Raw genomic sequence first — 19640 nt, 5'->3', positions numbered from 1 at the left:
GTCTCACCGAATTCTGCAGCTTGCGGACCGCGGCCTGGGTCCGCATACTTTCCACCTTAGTTTCTTCTCTGTGTGCCATTATTAGTTGATAAATTGTGCTATGGGTAATTTCGCTTTGAGCTGCTTTAACTATATTCACCGCCGGGGCCATAGAACTATTAGCCGTATTGCTATTGGTCACCGTCTGAGGAGAGAATGAACAATCCCACGCTGCAGTATGGGCTGGTTTATCTTTCACACACGGGGTATCAGGGTTTCGAATTTTCCGGGCAGTACCCTGATTAATAGAAGCATCAAAACGTACTTCCTCCTCATCACGCTGGGAGCTATTGTCGTCAGCCCAATCCCCTGCAATACTTTCACTCTTGGAGGAGTTAGAGGGATCGGACATTGAATAGAATTTCCCTCCTGAATCTCCAGACTCCAAGTCATTAATTATCTCCTCATCTCGATTCTCCCCCTCTGGCTGATGAATATCCCTACTCAGTATTTCCGACACTCTAGTCTTCCCCTTAGCTCCTAAAAAGGCATCGCAATTTTCCCCAGCCTCATTCCTGCTTTTTTTAGTCAAGCTGCCTGACATATTGATATTGTGCAACATTGTTTCACTCTCAAGAGGGTTATGTAATTGATCTTCCACAGTAGCAGATGCTTTGTTGCCCCCCGATTTTGTTTTCTCCTGGTCCCCGAGCTTGTTTACCTCAAGTTTACATTTCCCGGCTAATTTTTTAGAAATAGCTGGCACCATTCGTTGTTTCTGCCCCATATCTCCTTTCTGCGCATCGCTGCCTGCAGGAATGGAGGAAGCAGTCTCCGCCCGCTCCGTCACCGCCGGCTCCCCCGGTCCGCAATCTGTTCTGAACACAGCCTGTCCGTCCCGCGTACAGGAGGGGGGAGTTGAACTTGCCGGCATATTGGTTGCTGCGGTAGTGCCCCGGGTCTTAGCGCCCTTCCCGCTCCCGTTTGGGGCCATTGAGCTTGTTCTCCTCTGCTCGGTTGCTTTGCCGACCTTCCGCCACCGGAACCGCAGCCGAAGCAGAGTTAGAAGGGCGAGACGCCCTAGGCTGCCTCCCGACCGCGCGCTGGTTCCGACAGCTCCTCCGCACGAAGACCGACAAAGATGCCGCCACAGCATAACCTTAATTCAGACTAGATGGAGCGGTTTTCCGTACAGGTGAGGAGAGTCACGGAAAGTCCTTCATCAGGGGAGTGCGTTGGTGCACTTCACAAGCCACTCACACAGCCGCCAAAGTGACCGCCATCTTGCCTCCCTTAAAAAAAACATAGGTTGCAGTGGAGAAGTGTATCCTTGTCCCGGGTAAGGAGGGTTATTGATAGAGCAGATATCAATCAAACTGATACTACCCTACATCAATTCACCGATGCCATGACGGGTATTGTGCGTTTCTGGGGACCTATGTATAATAGTGTGAGCATTCGTCGTCTTACCAGGGTTGTGGAAGGGGTTATCAACACCACAGCAGGCATACTCACTAACATCACAGCTGAGCTCCAGGCTACCAGGCTTGTTGCTCTTCAAAATCGGATGGTTTTAGACATCATCCTTGCCGATAGGGGTGAAGTTTGTCACATAATCGGCAGCAGCTGCTGCGTATACATCCCAGACCACGCCCCTAATGTATATTCAGCTATCCAGAAATTACATAGGCTTGCTTCTGATATTCATCAGGACAATGGTTCATGGTCCTTGACATGGTGGTTCTGGGGTTTGATATCCTACTGGGGTTGGAAAATACTTCTTTTTCTAGTAATTATCAAATGTGTCATCTTCACATGCTACATATGTGTCAACTGTCTTCCAGCATGCTGAACCTATTGCGTGAGCAAGCTTACACTTACCCCTAAATTGCCAGGATGAAATAATAAAGTCTCCACTATGATGATGCAGGACATACAGGATATGATGCTGATAGATGAAGGTATTTTTGAATACTAAAGATATTTTGATGTACATGTGCTTACAATTGCAAAGACCCTACCAAATAGTGTCAATAAAGCATTTAGCTTCCACTGCTAAAAGGAGGGTCTGTTAGGTTTGAAAACCCCATTCTATATACACCTGTTCAGTGTTATATTAGGTTAGCAGTGTGCGGCTAAATAAGACACCATTCGTATCCATGTTATGCAACCCACTGAGTTATCCCTGCAATGTACGAGCTTCAGTTAGCGAGTGCGACTCCGTTTTGTATTTCGTAATCCCTATTAGGCTGCATCTGAACTAGGCCCCGTCATTCGTCTTGCTTGCCTCAGCCGAACACTGTATTTAGTTGTTATTTTCTTTTCTGTTCAAGGTTGCCTTCTGACTTACTAATGAATAGACCATTCTGCCTTCGCATACCTATCTGTGTGTGTAGCTCTGCTCCCACGTTAGGAGACGCTGAGACCCAGCAGGGCAAACTTCAGACTGTGATAATGTGTACCAATCTAGCAGGTGGTAGCCCATCCTTCTGTGCCTCCTTTGTTCATGTTCGGCCTAAGCCGGTAACTTCCCACTGTGGGTGTGGTTGGAGGTTCTTGGAAGAAATGGTTATGCATTGCAGATTGTTGTGGGGGGCAGTCCCTGGGCAGACATCTTAGGGTGCAGGTCATATTGGACACCTCTGCAGAGTATTGCTAATAAACAACTGTTTGTATTCTCTACTGTCTAACTGACTCTTCATTTGGTAGAAGGCGAGCAGGAGGTTGTAGACAACCCGGGTGGCCCCTCCTGGGCTACTTCCTTCACCCTGTGGTGGCATGGGCTGCAGCAGGCAACAGCGGGACTCCAGCCAGGATTCCCACCATCCAGATTTGGATGTGACCTGTTTCGGAAGGAATTTCGGCGTGAATCCATCCTACTTCGCGTCGGCGGAATGGGAGGAAAAGGAGTGAAAACTCACGTGTTTATGGGGTACAGGCTGCAAGGTTGTCCTCTTTCCCATTGTCCAGGTCCTCTATGTCCTACTGCACCTTGACCACGACTGACTGGCACCCCTTTTTGACAGAATCAAAGGTAGGTGTTTACGGTGTGTGCGGGTATACAATACCTGGTGTGTGTATGTTGGTGGGGTGCAATGCAGAATGTACAAAATATGCTCCCTACACATAACCTATGTACACATATGTACACATGCACAACATATATGTGTTTAACATAAAAGAAAATTCCTACTTACCTATTTCCCCACCACCATTGTCGCCCCCCCCCCCCCCCCCCGTCAGTACTCCGCCAACAGGACACTGCCAGTCCAATGGGAACATTCATATCTGCTCAGCGGGACAGCAGAAAAGCTCCAATGGTATTGTCTGTCAGACACATAAAAGTGTATATGTTGCTCAGTGGTATCTAGTTTACCATGAAGTCTTTTCTACTTTTTCTTGTTTTCAGAGAGAGGACAAATTAAAAAATAATGGACCATCGTAAAACTTCCTAACCACAAACTTGTGGGAAAGAGAGGGGAACATTTTAATAAGCATGTTGACAGGCTTCTTCATTTCATGCAGCAGCAATGAAACTCCTTTGAAATGACTGAGCCTTTGCGGCTACACAACTTCGTGAAAAAACAATATATGGATAACAATATAAAGACACGTCTACTAGGTGTTCTCAAACTAGTACCATAACTGTAAGCAGAACTGAAGCAGGAGAGGTTTGAATTCAAAGAGAAAAAGCTGTTTGACATAATCACTAAAGCTTAACTTCCAAGCTTTAATGAACAAGTTACTTATGTTTGGTAACGATATATCTGTAAGAAACATTAGTTAGCTATAAATCCCTTACCTTAGAATTACCCCCAGTCGTCAGACTGGGTCCGGAAAGTTTTTTCGACAGCAGTACCTCTGCGCATCGGAAGGTGGCTCTGCGTCTGTCATTGGCATCGTGGGCGCCGGGATGATGTCGCGGTAGCAACTTAAACGCTGTCCTCCCGCGCTGACGTCGGTTCTGTACATGACTTTCCGCACCAGAAATACAGAGCCATGCAAGACACTGACCACTGGTGCACAAAACTAGGGCCCTGAAAGGATATTCTTAACCCTAGAAATCAGTACGCAGAATGGAGAGGATGGGTGGGGCGGTAAGGAATCTATAACTAACTAATGTTTCTCACAGATATATCGTTACCGAAGGTAAGTAACTTGTTCATCTGAAAGAAACACGTTATTTATAGATTCTTTACCTTAGAATAGATACCCCAGCAATACCAACCCCGGTGGTGGGTCTGCGAACCAAGATCACACCAGAAAGTCCTGGGGAACAGAACAGCCAAAGAAGCAGTCTCTCCGGACTTGGCTGTCCAGACAGTAGTGTTTCGTAAACGTGTACAGTAATGTCCATGTAGCTGCCTGACAGATGTCATGTAGAGGAACTCCTCGCCCTAAGGCAGTAGTGCCTGCCGTCACCCTGCTGGAATGGGCACGTAGCCCCACTGGAGGCTCCTTTTTAGCCAGAGAATAGCATGCTTTAATACACAAAACGACCAATCGATAAATGGTTCGCTTGTGTCTATGGCCCGACCTTTCTTGGCGCCCACGTACCCAACAAAGAGTTGGTCATCCACCCGGAACTGTTTTGTGTGATCCAGATAGAACGAAAGCGCACGTTTTGGATGCCAGATGGTGGAGCCTCTCCTCCTCTTTCGAAGGATGCGGAGACGAAATGAAGGTGGGCAAAGTGATGGTTTGCCTGATGTGAAAGGCAGTGACAACCTTAGGAAGGAAGGATGGACGAGTCGTGAGAACTACCTTGTACGGATGGACAGACAAGAAAGGAGGCTTGGAGGAAAGAGCCTGGAGCTCACTCACTCTCCTGGCAGATGTGATGGCTACCAGGAAAGCAGTTTTACACTTCAGAAGCCTCAAAGGACAGTTGTGAATCGGCTCAAAAGGAGCGCAAATTAAATAGGTTAAGACTAGATTCAAGTCCCATTGAGGCATAACGAAGGGAATAGGAGGAAAGAGATGAGTTATGCCTTTCAATAAATGATTACCCACTGGGGACTTGAAAAGAGAAGGCTGATCTGGAAGCCGAAGGAAGGCAGAGATGGCCGAAAGATAGCCCTTGATAGTTCCCAGAGCAGAGCCCGGCTGGGCTAAAGAAAGAAGGAACAAGAGAACCTCAGAAAGAGAGGCAGAAAGGGGATCCTCAGCCTTTGCTGTGCACCATGCCACAAACTTGTTCCATCGGCAGGCGTATACCGTCTTAGTGGAGGGACGCCTGGCTGCCAAGATTACATTGCAAAGTTCAGGAGGCAGATCAAAAGACGTTAACTGCCGCCACTCACTCTACGCAAGGAGGTGGAGGCTGGACAGGTTCGGGTGGAGGACCGTCTCCTGTTGCTGCGACAGAAGATCCTCCTGAACAGACGGATGGGTCGGAGGATCGATGGCTATTTAGAGCAGCTCGGGATACCAGACTCTCCGTACCCAATCGGGAGCCACAAGGATGACTTGAGCCCGGTCGCGCCTGATCTTCTTCAGCACTCTGGGCAGAAGTGGTATAGGCGGAAAGGCGTACAACAGGCCGCAACTTTACTCGTGACGAAAAGCGTCGCCTAGCGAGTGCGGCCTTGGAAAGTCCAACGCGCAGAATTGATTACAGTGCGTGTTCTCTTTGGTGTCGAATAGATCTAACTAAGGCTCTCCCCACTGTCGAAAGAGGCCTTGCACCACCTCCGAGTGAAGACGCCATTTGTGATCCATCATGCACCTGCGGCTCAGTTCGTCCGCCCTGGCGTTCAGGGAACCTGCCAGGTGTTGAACCACCAGGGATATGCCCTGATATTCCAGCCTAATCCAGAGCCAGAGGGCCTCCTGACATAGGGTCCACGACCCCACCCGCCCTGTTTGTTGCAGTACTACATAGAAGTGGCGTTGTCCATGAACACCTGCACTACTCTTCCCCGGATAGAGGGAAGGAATGCCTTGAGTGCAAGACGAATCGCCCGAAGCTCCAGAAGGTTGATGTGGAGCCCGGACTCCGCCGGAGACCAGAGGCCTCTGATCTCCGCCTCTCCCATGTGGCCGCCCTATCCCAGAAGGGATGCGTCCATCACAAGTGTGTGCTCTGGTTGGGGAAGGGAGAGGGATCTGCTGCTGACCCAATCCTGGTTCGTGAGCCACCAATGCAACTGTTGAGCAGTGCCCTCCGAGATCTCAACGCAATCAGACAGATTCCCCTGATGCTGCGCCCACTGTAACTTCAGGTCCCACTGCAGAACCCGCATATGCCACCTGGCATGATCAACCAGCAGAATGCAAGAGGCCATGAGGCCCAGTACCCTCAGGGTCATCCGGACCGAAACCCGGGATAGAGACTGAAAGATCTGAATCATAGCCCGAATATCCCAGACTCACTGTTGGGGAGGATAAACTCAAAATCGCGTTGTGTCCAGAACTGCTCCGATGAAGAGGAGCTTCTGAGAGGGAATCAGGTGCAACTTCAGCACATTGATGGAGAACCCCAGAGAATGCAGGAGGTTGGCCGTAATCTGGAGGTAGAAGACAACTGCCTGGGGCGAGCCTGCCTTCAACAGCCAGTCGTTGAGATAGGGGAAGACTGGAACACCTGATCTGCACAGATGAGCTGCGACCACTGCCATTACTTTCGTGAACACCCGAGGGGCGCTGGTAAGGCCAAAGGGGAGCATGGTAAACTGAAAATGCTCGTGGCCTACCGTGAACCGCACGTAACGTCGGTGGGCTGGCAGTACGGGGATGTGAAAATAAGCGTCCTGCAAGTCCAACACTACCATCCAGTCTCCAGGGTCAAGGGCAGACAAGACCTGAGCGGGCGTCAACATCTTGAACTTCTCCTTCCGGAGGAAGTGGTTGACGTTCCTGCGATCCAAGAAAGGATGCAGGCCCTTATCCTTCTTGGGCACCAGAAAGTAGTGGGAATAACAACCACAAGCTGCTTCTGAAGCAGGAACGCGCTTGATGGCTCCCTTGGCCAAGAGAGCCAAAACTTCCTGTTGGAGTGGTATTGAGGTGGCATGGTTGGAGGGGTAGCCTTGAAGGGGAGGGAGTAGCCCCTTCAGACTATTTGCAAAACCCACCTGTCCGACGTGATGGGGGGCCAGTGGGGGAGGTGATGGTGAATTCTGCCACCCACTGCCATTTGATGGGTCTGAAAGGTCGGACTAGGAGGGTTTGGAGGCTGCTGCAGAGGGGGGGTTGGTGGACTGGCCCGCCCGCTGGCCCCCTGAACCACGACGGTGGTTCCCACGTCTCCGGCCGCGCGAAGTTTGGGAAACTTGCTGCGGCCTGTGGCTCTGGGCATGACGTAGTGGGGCACCCCTTCCGTAGCCACGAAAGGGGCAAAAAGCAGACTGCGCTAGGCGACTGGAGTGGCCCAAGGACTTGGCCGTAGCCCGTGATTCTTTGAAATGCTCTAAAGCTTTGTCCGCTTTGTCGCCAAAAAGGCAACAGCTATCGAAGAGCATGTCCATGAGGGTGTTCTGGACATCTCCGAAAAGCCAGTCGATCTCATCCAAGCGTAGCGAAGAAGGGCTACAGATGTGGAAATTGTCCTGCCTAGAGAGTCGGCGGTTTCCAGTCCACAACGGATGGTAAACTTAGCTGCATCTCTCCCGGCGGCGACAGCCTGGGAGAGCACTGTCCCCACTGCGCAACCGTATCCCACACAGAGTGGGAATAATGGACCAAGAGACACGCAGTCTTTATGGATCGCAGTCCCAAGCTGGCGGAAGAGAAAATCTTCTTCCCAAGATGATCCAGCTTCTTGGATTCCCTTTCCAATGGAGCGGCAGGGAATGAGCTCTAGGAAGTGAAGGCTTGGACCACCAAGCTCTCCGGGGTGGGGTGTTGGGAGAGGAAAGTGGGGTCGCCCGGAGCCGGGCGGTGGCGTCGGATAATCATCCTGTCCACGGAAGCCCCCGTGTTGGGCCTGGACCATGTGCCCAAAAGGACGTCGGTAAGTGCCTCATTAAACGGCAGCAGGGGCTCTGAAGAGCTTGCAGCCGGCTGAAGGACCTCTATCAGGAGGTTAGTCCTGACTTCCACCGTAGGAAGCTCAAGGTTGAGAACCTCGGCCGCCCTACGCAACACCACTGCGTAGACGCTCCCTCCTCCGTAGCCACGGTAGGAGGAGACAACATGCCAAGGTCAGGGGAGATGTCAATACCACTGGCATCCCCCAGTTCCTCTCTCCAGTCCTGTACAGATCCTAGCTGATCAGTTAAAGGGTCACCTGACTACTCCCAGTCCTCCTCCTTATCCTCAGGTTGCCAATCTGGCTTAAAAGGGAGCCCAGGAATGAACAGGGGCACAAAGACCCCTCTCGGCGCCAGATCCGGTGCTCAAGCAGCTTTCAGGACCGCTCCCGTAAAGCCTTCGGAGCCATGGACCGTCAGTCGGAGCACGATTTGGGGTCGTGGTCGTGTTCCAAGCAAAAGAGGCACACGCGGTGCGGATCCGTAACCGACATCAGTCAGGTACAGGATCCGTATGCCTTGAATCCGGACATACCTCGTACACCAGGAGTCATAGACTCAAAAAAGACGTTGACAAAAGTTGCTCAAAAGGTTCAGTCAAAAAAGGACTGGTGGTACCGCTCTCTCCGGAACTGCGCTGGCTGGCGCGGAAAAAGAAAGAACGGACGTCAGTGCACGAGGGTGGCGTGTAAGTAGCTACCGCGATGTCATCCCAGGTACCACGACGCCAACCTTCCAACGCGCAGAGGTACTGCTGACTAAAAAACTTTCCGGATCCAGTCTGACGCCTGGGGGTAATTCTAAGGTAAGGAATCCGTAACTAACGTGTTTCTTTCAGATTGCCATTTTAAGAGTTTCATCTAACCAGCCACTACAAAACAGGTTAAAAAAACAACTTTCGCAAGCACATAGAAGAATGGATGTAGCAAAAGGAAGGGGTAAATTTATCAATGACATTCTGTCACATTATCTTCTTCCAACAAATGCATTATTTGATGGAGATGCTGCAACCAAACCAGTGAAGCACAAACTCATAAAAGAGCTAAAAAATCTTTCACCTGAAGAATTTCAATTTGAAGAGGTGTCCTCATTAAAAGCTGCTTCTGTTGTGGTCTATATGTCACAATTGTGAATGGTCATCCATACAAAACTTCAGAAAGGTCCTTCAGACTGTTCTACAGATATCATAATCAGTGTGCACCTTGCAAGAACGGCACATTGTCTTTAACAGTTATCTTGAAATAATTCGACACCTAAACCTGTGTAACCTGATCAATTCTGGCCATCAACATCGAACAAGATTTACTTGGAGATGTTAACTCGCCAAAAACATTGCTGATGCTTCAGTGAACACTGAAATCCAATTATTGCAAGTGGAAGGATTATCAATGAGGAGTTGTAGCCTGCAGGGATATATTCAAAAGCTATGGGCCATATTGTTCACGACCCTATCAGCAAATTTGAGGAAGTTGACCTTTGCGTTGTGCCATATGTTGAGTTGGCTGTTCTAAATGGTTCCAATTGAGTCATTGTACTGTCAAATGATACAGATGTTATATTTGCACTACTTAGATTTGTTGCAATGTTCATAAGTCAAGGATTGTCAGAGTTATGGAACAAGCAAGAAAAGACACTAAATCCCACTTTATATTCTGTAGAAGAAACTTGACCCAGAGATGCCCAGTGTTCTAACAAGGCACATATTATTACGGGTGAAGACACTCTGAGCAAAATTGGAACAAAGCTTGCTGCTTTCACTGTTGAACCTGTGAAGTTTCTAAAAGGATTTGTTGAAGAGAAGTAGAATGTGGCTTTAAAGATGCAGAAAAATACCTTGTGCTTGTGTGGGAAACGAGTTTTAACTGTCACACATTTGACAATCTTCGGTACAGTGAGTTCAAGAGATCAGTCCAGCTAAGTGACCGTCCACCGACATCATATTCTGTGCTTGGACACATTAAAAGAGCGTTTTACTTGATCAGAAGATGTGTAAATATTTTGGATTATGCATATTTAGAGAAAGATCTGTGTGAATTTAGTTGGAAAGATATTGCTAAAACCTATGAAATTTCTAAAGCCTCTTCCCACAGAACTGTACATGTACTTGCAAAACCTGTGATACAAAAAGATGTCCCTGTTGATATGCTCTTCTCAAATGATCGACATTCTGCAAATGTACCACAAAAGATTGCCAAAACAAATAATTCATCTATGAAAATGTTTCTAAAACAGGCGTGATAAACGTTATTTTTTTGTTATTTTCAGATCATAAACATTGTTTGGTGTATACATAAAAGGATTAAAATGCAAGTTTAGTTCTTTCATTCCTATATATGTCTCTTCTTCCTCTATTATTGCCGCTATTTTGGAAAATGGTGGAAGGGTTGCTCTGAGGAGTTATTTTCTTTACCTATATAACTACTAGACCCCAAAATCTCAGTTTTGACACCCAAATGAAGTATATAGGTCTCATGGTGCTTGAAATATTACATCATCACTGCAACACATCATCTTTTTCCAAAATGTCCAGAAAATTAGGCCTGGATCAGCAATGTCTACCCAAGCTAAATTACTTCTCTAATGATCCAAAAAGACAAATCAAAAATGAAAATCTCTGGACAGCAATTTGTTTACAGAGGTATATAAGGGGGCCGGGATTATAGTGTATATAGTCTCAATATGCTACAACAGGTATAAACAACTGAAAGATGATTGTTGGACTTGGCCCTTCTGGCAGGTTCACCCCTAAACTTTTTGCTTTTACGGGTGACCTGGTGGTAGTGATTTTTGGTTTCTGCGCACTTTACCGCTGTGTCCCAGGGTAAAGTGCGTGCGTGTAGTGAGGTAGGCCTGCCCTCCCATAGGAATGCATGGGGAATGTATGTGTCCCTGGTAGTTCCTGATGCGTGGGGTGTGCAGGGTCGAGTCTGGTATGTGCGGACTCGTGTGATGAAATGCTGCACGATGATGTGTGCGGCGTGCATGTACCTAGGATGGAAGTGCCACTTCTAGAAGTGGGCACTTCTGTGTGCAGTGTGTAATGTGTGCCTTGTCTGGCGATTGGCTGGCTGAGGTCATGTGACGGGCTAGGGAATCCCCAAAGTCAGGAGGAGTCACCCAGTGGTGAATAGGGAGATCAGCAGCTAGATGGGTGGGAAGAGTACACCTGGGTCCTGGATAGGGCTGGGTTTTCCCCACACAATGCTGGCTCCGCCCCCTGTGGTGCGACTGATGACCCTGGCCTGTTCTCTGAATAGGGAGAGGGGCTGAGCAAAACAAAGTGCTCAGGAACCAGTTGTAACTGGTTCGCTCCTTCCCTGCACCTTGAGACAAAGGTGTTCTGTGTATAAGAAGGGGCTGTGACCCCATGAAAGTTGTTCTCTTCCAGGATCCTGCCTGAGGGGGCAGCTGCTGTTGCTGGGCCAGAGGACCGCCACTTGGACTACCTCCCTGCCTGGAGGCCCAGTGAGCTGGCTCTGGGCCCAGCCTTGCCCCCCTGCCTTGCTGCATACAGAGGAGGACTTTGCTGGACTTTCGTTATTCTCCCCTAAGCGCTGGGAGCGCTTCATTTGCATCTCTAAGCGCCTGGAAGCGCTGGACTGGCCTTTAGCGCTGAGAGCGCTTTCACTTTGTCCCTTAGCGCTTGGAGCGCGTTATTTCTGAAAGCCGGTACCCACCCGGCGTTTGCCCCATCTTTGCCGATCCTGAAGTCCCCTGGCAGGTGCCCACCCTGCCAGGGACATTGCCGCCCATATCGAGTGCCCACCTCGATTTATTGCCTTTCCAAAAGAGCCGGTGCCCACCCGGCATTTCCCCGCGAAACCGGAAGCCAGGCAGCCTCGGTGAAGACGTGGGCTGGACTGCAAACACAGGAAGCGGACGGAAGCCTACCCCGTGCTCCTGTACTGAAAGCAGGAAGTAAAAGTCATGACGGCGGACAACGAGCCGGAGAATCCCTGCGTTGCCACGGAACGACGAGGAAGTGACCAGGGCTTCCGGGAGCCGAGGGAGCCCCGCGCGGTTGCCGCCAGGGAGAAGAGCCCGTCGACCGCAGGAGTCCCCAGAGAGCAGCCTGGTAAGTGGTGAAGGGCTGGGGGACTCCGTGCGGGTATTAGGTGCCGGTCCCAGACCTGTCTATGCCCTAGAGTCTAAGAGGCTCCGACGAGCGGGGGCATTTTCTTGGTCAGAGCGCCCTGCACGCTCCAACGAGCGGGGGCATTTCCTTGGTCAGAGCGCCCTGCGCGCTCCAACGTACGGGGGCATTCTTCCTCCTGTTAAGATCGGCCCCGGAAGGCAGCGGGCCGCTCCAATGTTGCCCCCACATTTGTTAACGAGCCAGAGAGACACCACCAGGCCATATTTGTTTGTTCACGAGCCAGAGAGGCTCCAACAGGCCATATTTGTTTGTTAACGGGCCCAGGGAGGGCTCAAGAGGCACGCCGGTGCCAGGTTCCCTTCCCCAGCTGCCCAGCACTTAGTGGGCAGCTGCCACGTTTAGGTTGTGCCCCTGTGCACATTGGCCTGCACAGCCTGCGCAGTCCAGCCCTGACTTTGTGGACGAAGGGCGTTTGAGCCCCTGAAAGGCCAGGTTGGCCTGGGGACAGTTTGCTGTGTTGTGCCCTCACCTAGGGTACCTGATCATTGTTACCTGTGTACTTTTGCGCCTGCGCAATGCCTTTACGCTGCGTTTATGTCTAGCTGTACCTATGCGTAGGAGAGGGTTTTTCCTAGTATAGGTTATGCTGATGTGTTCATGGTGCCCTGCGTAATATTCTCCTAAGGTGGTTAGGGTTGCGTAGGTGGTACTTACCTGTTACCAGTAGTTACTGGTTGTGTGCTACATGTGTTATTTTGTGCCACAGTAATTTTATATCCTATGTTCTAAGTGCTAAGTTCTAAAAGTGCTAATTCCTGACAGTGGTCCATGTGGCCCTGTCCCCTGTACATATAATCCCTTGTAAATTCTGCCCATGCCTGTTGGCACATTGTAAAGTGTGTGTTTTTATCTAATGTGTTTTGGTATAATACAAAGGCTATTTTTATATAATACCTTGTGTGGAGTTTCCTTTGTGGTGGGCCTTGGGTGTTGGGTGCGCGCGCAAACGCTTTACACATTGCCTCCGGGATAAGCCTGACTGCTCGTGCCAAGCTACCTAGGGGGTGAGCAGGGGTTATCTTTGGCGTGTAACTCCCCAGCCCTGACTAGAGTGGTGGTTTCTGCCTGACTTTGGCGCAAGCCCTAGCCAACCAGAAATCCCATCTCTAACAATGATCAGCCAGCCTTTGCAAATGTGCAGATAATGGATTATGTGGCAGATCCATAATTATACTGAAAATGCAAAGGACGCAGACTGACATCATTTCAGTGGCCCTGATTTGGGCGTACAGTTCACATAATGAAGTGTCATGCGACCTGTTTGGACGCCGGAATTAGTACGAATGATCGTCTTTCATACATATTTGTCTGCCATTGTGCCACACGAAGAACAAATCTAAACGCCTTCAAAACGGCGAGAAAATGTTGAAACATTTCAAGAAAAAAAACGAAAACACCGGGACGGCTCTACAGCCTGTGCTAGTGGAAGCAGAGGTGAGGTGGGGAAAAACGCGGGGGTGGCGGGATGGGACGGGAGGAATGTCCACCCTGGTGGCACTTTTATTGAGATACTCCATTGCTTATCGAGAAACTAACTTCATCCCTGAAGACAAGCAGTGCCACCTGGCGCCGGTGAATGCAAAGGATCGTGTTAGAATCCGTGGAAGCGTGTATCAGATATGATAAATGTTACTCACTGCAGCATACAGCTTGTGCTTGGACATCATTTCGGGTATAGCATCCTAAGTAAACAATTCAGCAGAAGAAAGTATGCAGCCTGTGCCCGTCATCATTATAGAACAAGTATTACAATATAGAAGGACGCCTGATAATGTTTGGGTAGTTGGGATTTGTTTATAAACTGTATTGCAAAATATATGCATTGCACACATTTCTAAATACAGTAGATTTCCCCAGAATTGCATGACTCTTTGGTCAAGTGTTAAAACCAGAGTTGGAAAACCATGGTGCACAACTTAACCTCTGGAGTCACCAGTCATTGGAATGAAAAAACCTGTGCAGTGGTATAGAGTGGAGTGACACAGAGTGGAATATAGTGCAGTTGTGTAGAGTAGATTGTTTCAGAGTAGAGTTAAGTGGTGTAGAGTGGAGTGGTCCAGGTTAGAGTGAAGTGGTGTAGAGTAAAGTGGTGCAATGTAGAGTGCAGTGGTGTATAGTAGAGTGGCGTAGAGTAATGGTGTAAAGTGGTGTAGAGTGCAATGGCATAGAGTGCAGTGGTGCAAAGTAGATTAGAGTGGCATAGAGTGGATTAGCATAGTGTGTTCTGGCATACAGTGCAGTGGCGTAGAGTGCAGTGTTGCAGAGTGGAGTGGCTTAGAGTGGAGTTACACAGAGTAGAGTGGAGTGGCCTAACCTGTAGGGGTGTAGAGTGGGGTAGAGTGCATTGGCATAGAGTAGAATGATGCAGAGTAGAGTGCAGTGGCGCAGAGTGAAGTGATACAGAGTGGAGTAGAGTGCAGTGGCACAGAGTGCAGTAGTTTGGTGCAAAGTGGAGTAGTGCAGAGTAGAATGTAGTGGTGTGGAGTGGTACAGAGTAGAATGTAGTAAAGATTCAATCTTGGATTGAAAATAAGGCAGCCCTAACAAAGAGGTTGTATGGCTGGATGATCTTGAGCTCCTATTCCTCCCTGGTTGCACAAAAGTATCTAGCTTAGGGTTTTACCAAACATACAAAAATTCAATTTTTAAAATACAGATTAGGCTTATTGCCATGCACAAAGCACTTTCCATATTGGCTGAAAAAACAATCTGATGCCAATTGTCGTTTATGTGGTACACCGCAAGAAGATATGCTGCTTCTCTACATATGCAAGGAACTAACAAAGGAAAGGAGACCGCTTTTAAACCACTTTTTAACCAGAGAGGTATTCGCACACGGAGACAGGCTGTGCTGGCATGTTTTGCACCCGAGGACACACAGCTTAACTGCCGCTTTGTAAAATTCTTAAGACAAGTGGAGAAGAAAATGCCTAGTCAGAACAGCAATACAGCTGACAAGGAAAAGTTGGACGCTGCTAAATAACTGCTTATTCCTTTAATGTACTGTAAACACCATTTGGTTATAATGTCTTTTAATTGGTTTTTAATATTATTAATAACCGATGACACGTAATGAGATATTTTGTAGCAATGGTTTTAAGTAACTCTGCTAAATAAAAAAACTTGAAACTTGACTGGGGTGGAGTGTAGTATGCATGGTGTGGTAGCACACTGAAATTACAGACAACACATTTTCAATTGAAATGGACCATTACATTTGCACAGACAAACAGTTTTACACATAAAAATATACGGCACACAAATGATAATGTGTGGAATTGGCATCGCCCAGTGTATTGATTTGCTTTGATCATATTAACATATTTGTTTCCAACACACTTCAGAACTAACAAGAAATGTGCTTCATTTGTGCTTGCTAATTCTTATATATTCTGAAATACTTGCTTAGTTCATTTAAATGTTGTTGTGTGCTACAAAAAAAACATTTCCTCTACCCAGCTCCCTTGGAAGACCAGCCTATTTGTCCTCAATCTTTGAATGCACAGCAAATATGACAGGATAAGAACAACATTTACAGGCCTGTTTAATGGAAGGAGCACTCATGGAAGAATGCAAGGAGAGGTAGTGTAAAAAGGCTTTGCTCCATGGGAGGGACAAACTGAACCTGGACTACCTAAAACAAATAAAGTCAGCAAATAGAAAGCCAGAAAATGTGAGTTAGAAACCAGAAAGCCAATGGTAAGCAATGGGCGGAATGCATTCTCAGGGAAGCTTTCTGAAAGTCCCCAAGTTGTTGCAAACCAGACAACTCTGCTGTCAGGTAGGCTTCAACCTAATCACAGCATAGCCTGATGAGTCATTCAAAAAATGTGTATTCAGGAATAGCTGATGTAACAAACACACAAAGGAAGGTGAGCAATCAATAATTGTAATCGTAGTGGTTTTTATCTCTAGACAAATGGCAGCTCCATCATGAAAAGTGCAACTAGAAGTTGCCAGATAGAGTGCAGAATGGAGTTCTCTTTGATTTGTTCATCCAAATGCCCTGTTCCTCCACATCTTCCCCATCCCTCCATGTTTCTTTTGAAAAAGAAATCCTCTGTTTTATTATACCCTTTCAGGAGGGACTAGCACAATCAGTTTGCTACCAGGCTCATCCTTCTCACCCTTTCTCTCAATTAGCTTACGTGTACGTCTTCCACCATCTAGAAATCATAACTTAGAAAAAAGAACTAACATCAAAGTGGTCGCCACATCATAATGTGTGCACACGTGGGGTAACGTGTGTGCATGCATACACCATCATACTGACGCCAAAAGATAGAAGGACTCAATTATGAAGCCCCTTGCTCTGCCGGAACGTAACTTTTTGTAATGTTCTGTGGCACAGGAGCCTGTTCCATATTTACGAGAAATCGTAACTGAGGCAGCACCAAAAACGTATGCCTCCCCAATGGAGGTGTAAAGGAGGCAAAATGAGGAGAAATATCTTTATTTCTCCTCGTTTTCCCTTTATCTTGTGATTGTTTTTGTGCAGGAAGGTTTCCCTTGGTGCAAAGGTGCCTGTGTTGGCACACGCAGCCCATTCTGCACTGGCGCAGGGGAAAAGGACAGGTATTTGACAGATACAAGTCCTTCCTCCCCTTTTCTACTACGGTAGAGCAGCACTGCAGGAAGGCCTGCGCCACTGCCCTATGGCTAAACCTCATAAATAAGGCCCAGAATGGCTAGCGAGACATGACCTATGTGTGCCTATACTTCATCATGCTGTGTGCCGATTTTTTTTTTTTGCATACGTTGTTCTTCATCTGCAAAACCATTGGCAAAGCTAAAAGTGCGGCTAACGCCTTTCAAAGATGAAAACACATTTACTTTGACAATGCCATTGTTTTTTTCTATGGTTTGTGTATGTTTTTAAGACTTCTGGTGGAAACACTTATTGATTGATAAATAATTGGACATAGGTATGTACATTTTTTGAGGAAAAAGGTCATTTCATCAAATAGGAACTTGCAAGGCAAGCAAAGTTTTCTAGTGGAATATAAGGGATTTGTTTGGGTTAAGGGATACTTTGCAGGGCATTATAGATATAACGCAATCTAAGTTAAACCAATCCATGATACGATTTATATTTATTTTGACTTTTCTTCTAGAAAAACACATATTTACAAAATGACTTTACAAAACTGTCTGTAGTATAATTGTTAGAATGTAAGCAAGAGCAAGCGATATACAATTCAACAGCTACACTCCTGCTTGTTTCTACTCTTGCACATCGACGCACAAACCACTTTCAAATGTGTTTACCAAAAGATTTCAATTAAAACCACTTACAAATCTGGTGTACTGTTCACCATGCCCATTCAGATAAGTTTGAAACTTCTTGGAACCAGACATCGTCTTCTTGCTAAAAAAAATATACAATAACACTTAGTTTTTTATCCTTTTTGGGGGAGCCTTTCGCTATTCAGAGAGTAGTATTTTATTAACTGCCAGTCGTTTACATACAATTTATCATTCCGCAAGTTGCTCACATATACGTTTGAGTAATGTAATATAATGATATATTTATATAGCGCGGCTATCACTACGAGGAGCATCTTGGCGCTGAGAAACCTCAATGGAAAGAAGAGGTTGTTTACTGCAAGACGGTAGGGATGGATGATCAGATCAGCCTTTTGCATAGAGTGTCTGGAGCACTGAAGATCCAGGTTTTTAGTGCCTTCCTAAACAGGGACTCTGATGTGATTTGGCAGAGTTTTGGGGGCAGTTTATTTCAAGCCTTTGAACCTAAGACCGTGAGCGGTTTTCCACCCTTTGACACCAATCTGAAGGCAGGTATTTTTAGCAGATTGGCATTTGCTGATCTCAAGCTTCGGGAGGGAACATAGCGCTTAAAACCAGTTCGAAGGTATTGGGGGCCCAGAGAGTGGAAGGCCCTAAAAGTGATAATGAGGACCTTACAAAGAATGCGTTTGTGAATTGGTAACCAGTGTAGGATATCTAGTGCCGCTGTTGCGGGCGATCGCCTGGGCCATTTCAGTACCAGCCGTGCAGCCGCATGCTGGACCATCTGGAGCTTATGCAGTACTGCTCTATTAGTTCCTGCATATAGACTATTACAATAATCTAGCCTGGATGTGATAAGGGCAACGGAAACAGTTTGCTTTGCCGAGATGGGAATTAGATCAAAGAATTTCTTGAGGCTTTTTATGATGTGAAAACAGGTCCCGGCAACTGTCAGGGATTGCTGTTTAAACGATAGGGTAATGTCAAATTTTATTGCAAGATTTCTGACCACGTTTACGGTGTTTGGAGGGGGAGTAGTATTTTCTGGCCACCAGAGTTTAGGCGAAAAAACATTGTTGACCTAATGGTAAAATTTCACTTTTTCCAAGTTACACCTCAGGTGGTTACTGCTCATCTAACTGAAAGTCGCTGTGAGACAGTTGCGGAGGTTTTCTTGAGCCTGGGGGTAGTATCATTTTCTAGGAGTAGTGAACATGCTGGGACATTTCAACATGGACTTCAAGAGAATCAGAATAAAAACCAAAGTACAAGGCCAGTGAAGACAACACTCAATATATTTCTATACTGCACATCAACAATGAAAGCAACATGGGTGGCGAGGACTGGGAGACATATTTGATAGCTGTCGAAGCCAAAACTGCTGACCGCCCACCTGAGCGTGCAGAAAACTCGATGTGGTTATTACCGTAAGGGTAGACCCAATTACTGTCCTTGGGACCTGGGTATATAGTGGTACAATATGGGAGTGATCCCAGTACACAATTATTTAAAATGAGCACAACATTTTACGCAATCAAAAACCATATCAGACAAAGGTAATAAATGTAGTTCACTGTTATTTAATCACAATGAACACAAAATGGAATCAAAGAAACATGTGAATGAATGAGTTCCCCAAGTGGAGATGGGAGGGTGTGAAAGAAGGTTCAAGTGATTGTTGTGCAAGTGGACAGGTATAGGACAAGAGTAAAGTGCAGATCTCGTGATCCTCATCAAAGATCAATAAGCAGCTTTACTTGAAGCTACAAAAAAAAAATATGTTATGAGATTGCAAAGCCATGCTTAAAACAGTCTCAGTCACGAACTCGCTGATGCGTAAGCTGGCAAGTTCTGAAGATGTCGACGTTTCGACACCACAATGTTGTAGGTATCTGAAAACCTTACAGGGGTCTTACTCAGGACAGGGAGGAGATGAGGAGGTGGGGGGCACCTAGGATTAAAAACGGAGGGACGTAGTTGTCATAGACAAAACGGGAATTAGGAGTGAAAAGACTCGAGTGAGAGACTAGGTTTACCGTGAATGATGCTCACGGCGGGGGGATCATGGGATAATGGGCGTGTAGGCTCCAAAACATCTGAGAACGGAGAGAGAGAACACAGCACCTGAAGCAAAAAATACAGACTGTCAGCAGAGCCATACTCGAAACTGCGTTCAAGTAATGCGTGGGCGGGTAGGTCTGGGGAGCAGTCAGTGATACAACTTACTCAAAAATGTCTAGTCACTTTCATGTCCCTTCAAAACATAAATAGAATAGGCCCCC

General features: G+C 47.1%; 1 long non-coding RNA gene across 2 annotated transcripts in view; it reads right to left on the bottom strand.

The window, feature by feature from the left end:
- LOC146798229 (uncharacterized) overlaps positions 1-19640 on the bottom strand; it is a 123171-nt gene that overhangs the window by 83784 nt on the left and 19747 nt on the right. For both annotated transcript variants that reach the window (XR_014968644.1, XR_014968645.1), the window contains exon 2: positions 17404-17476. This is a non-coding gene — a long non-coding RNA (uncharacterized LOC146798229). The remainder of the gene's footprint in view (positions 1-17403; positions 17477-19640) is intronic.

This window comes from Triturus cristatus, chromosome 9 (genome assembly GCF_964204655.1).
Source record: "Triturus cristatus chromosome 9, aTriCri1.1, whole genome shotgun sequence".
Taxonomy (NCBI): domain Eukaryota; kingdom Metazoa; phylum Chordata; class Amphibia; order Caudata; family Salamandridae; genus Triturus; species Triturus cristatus.
This window is presented reverse-complemented; position numbering and strand designations above follow the sequence as displayed.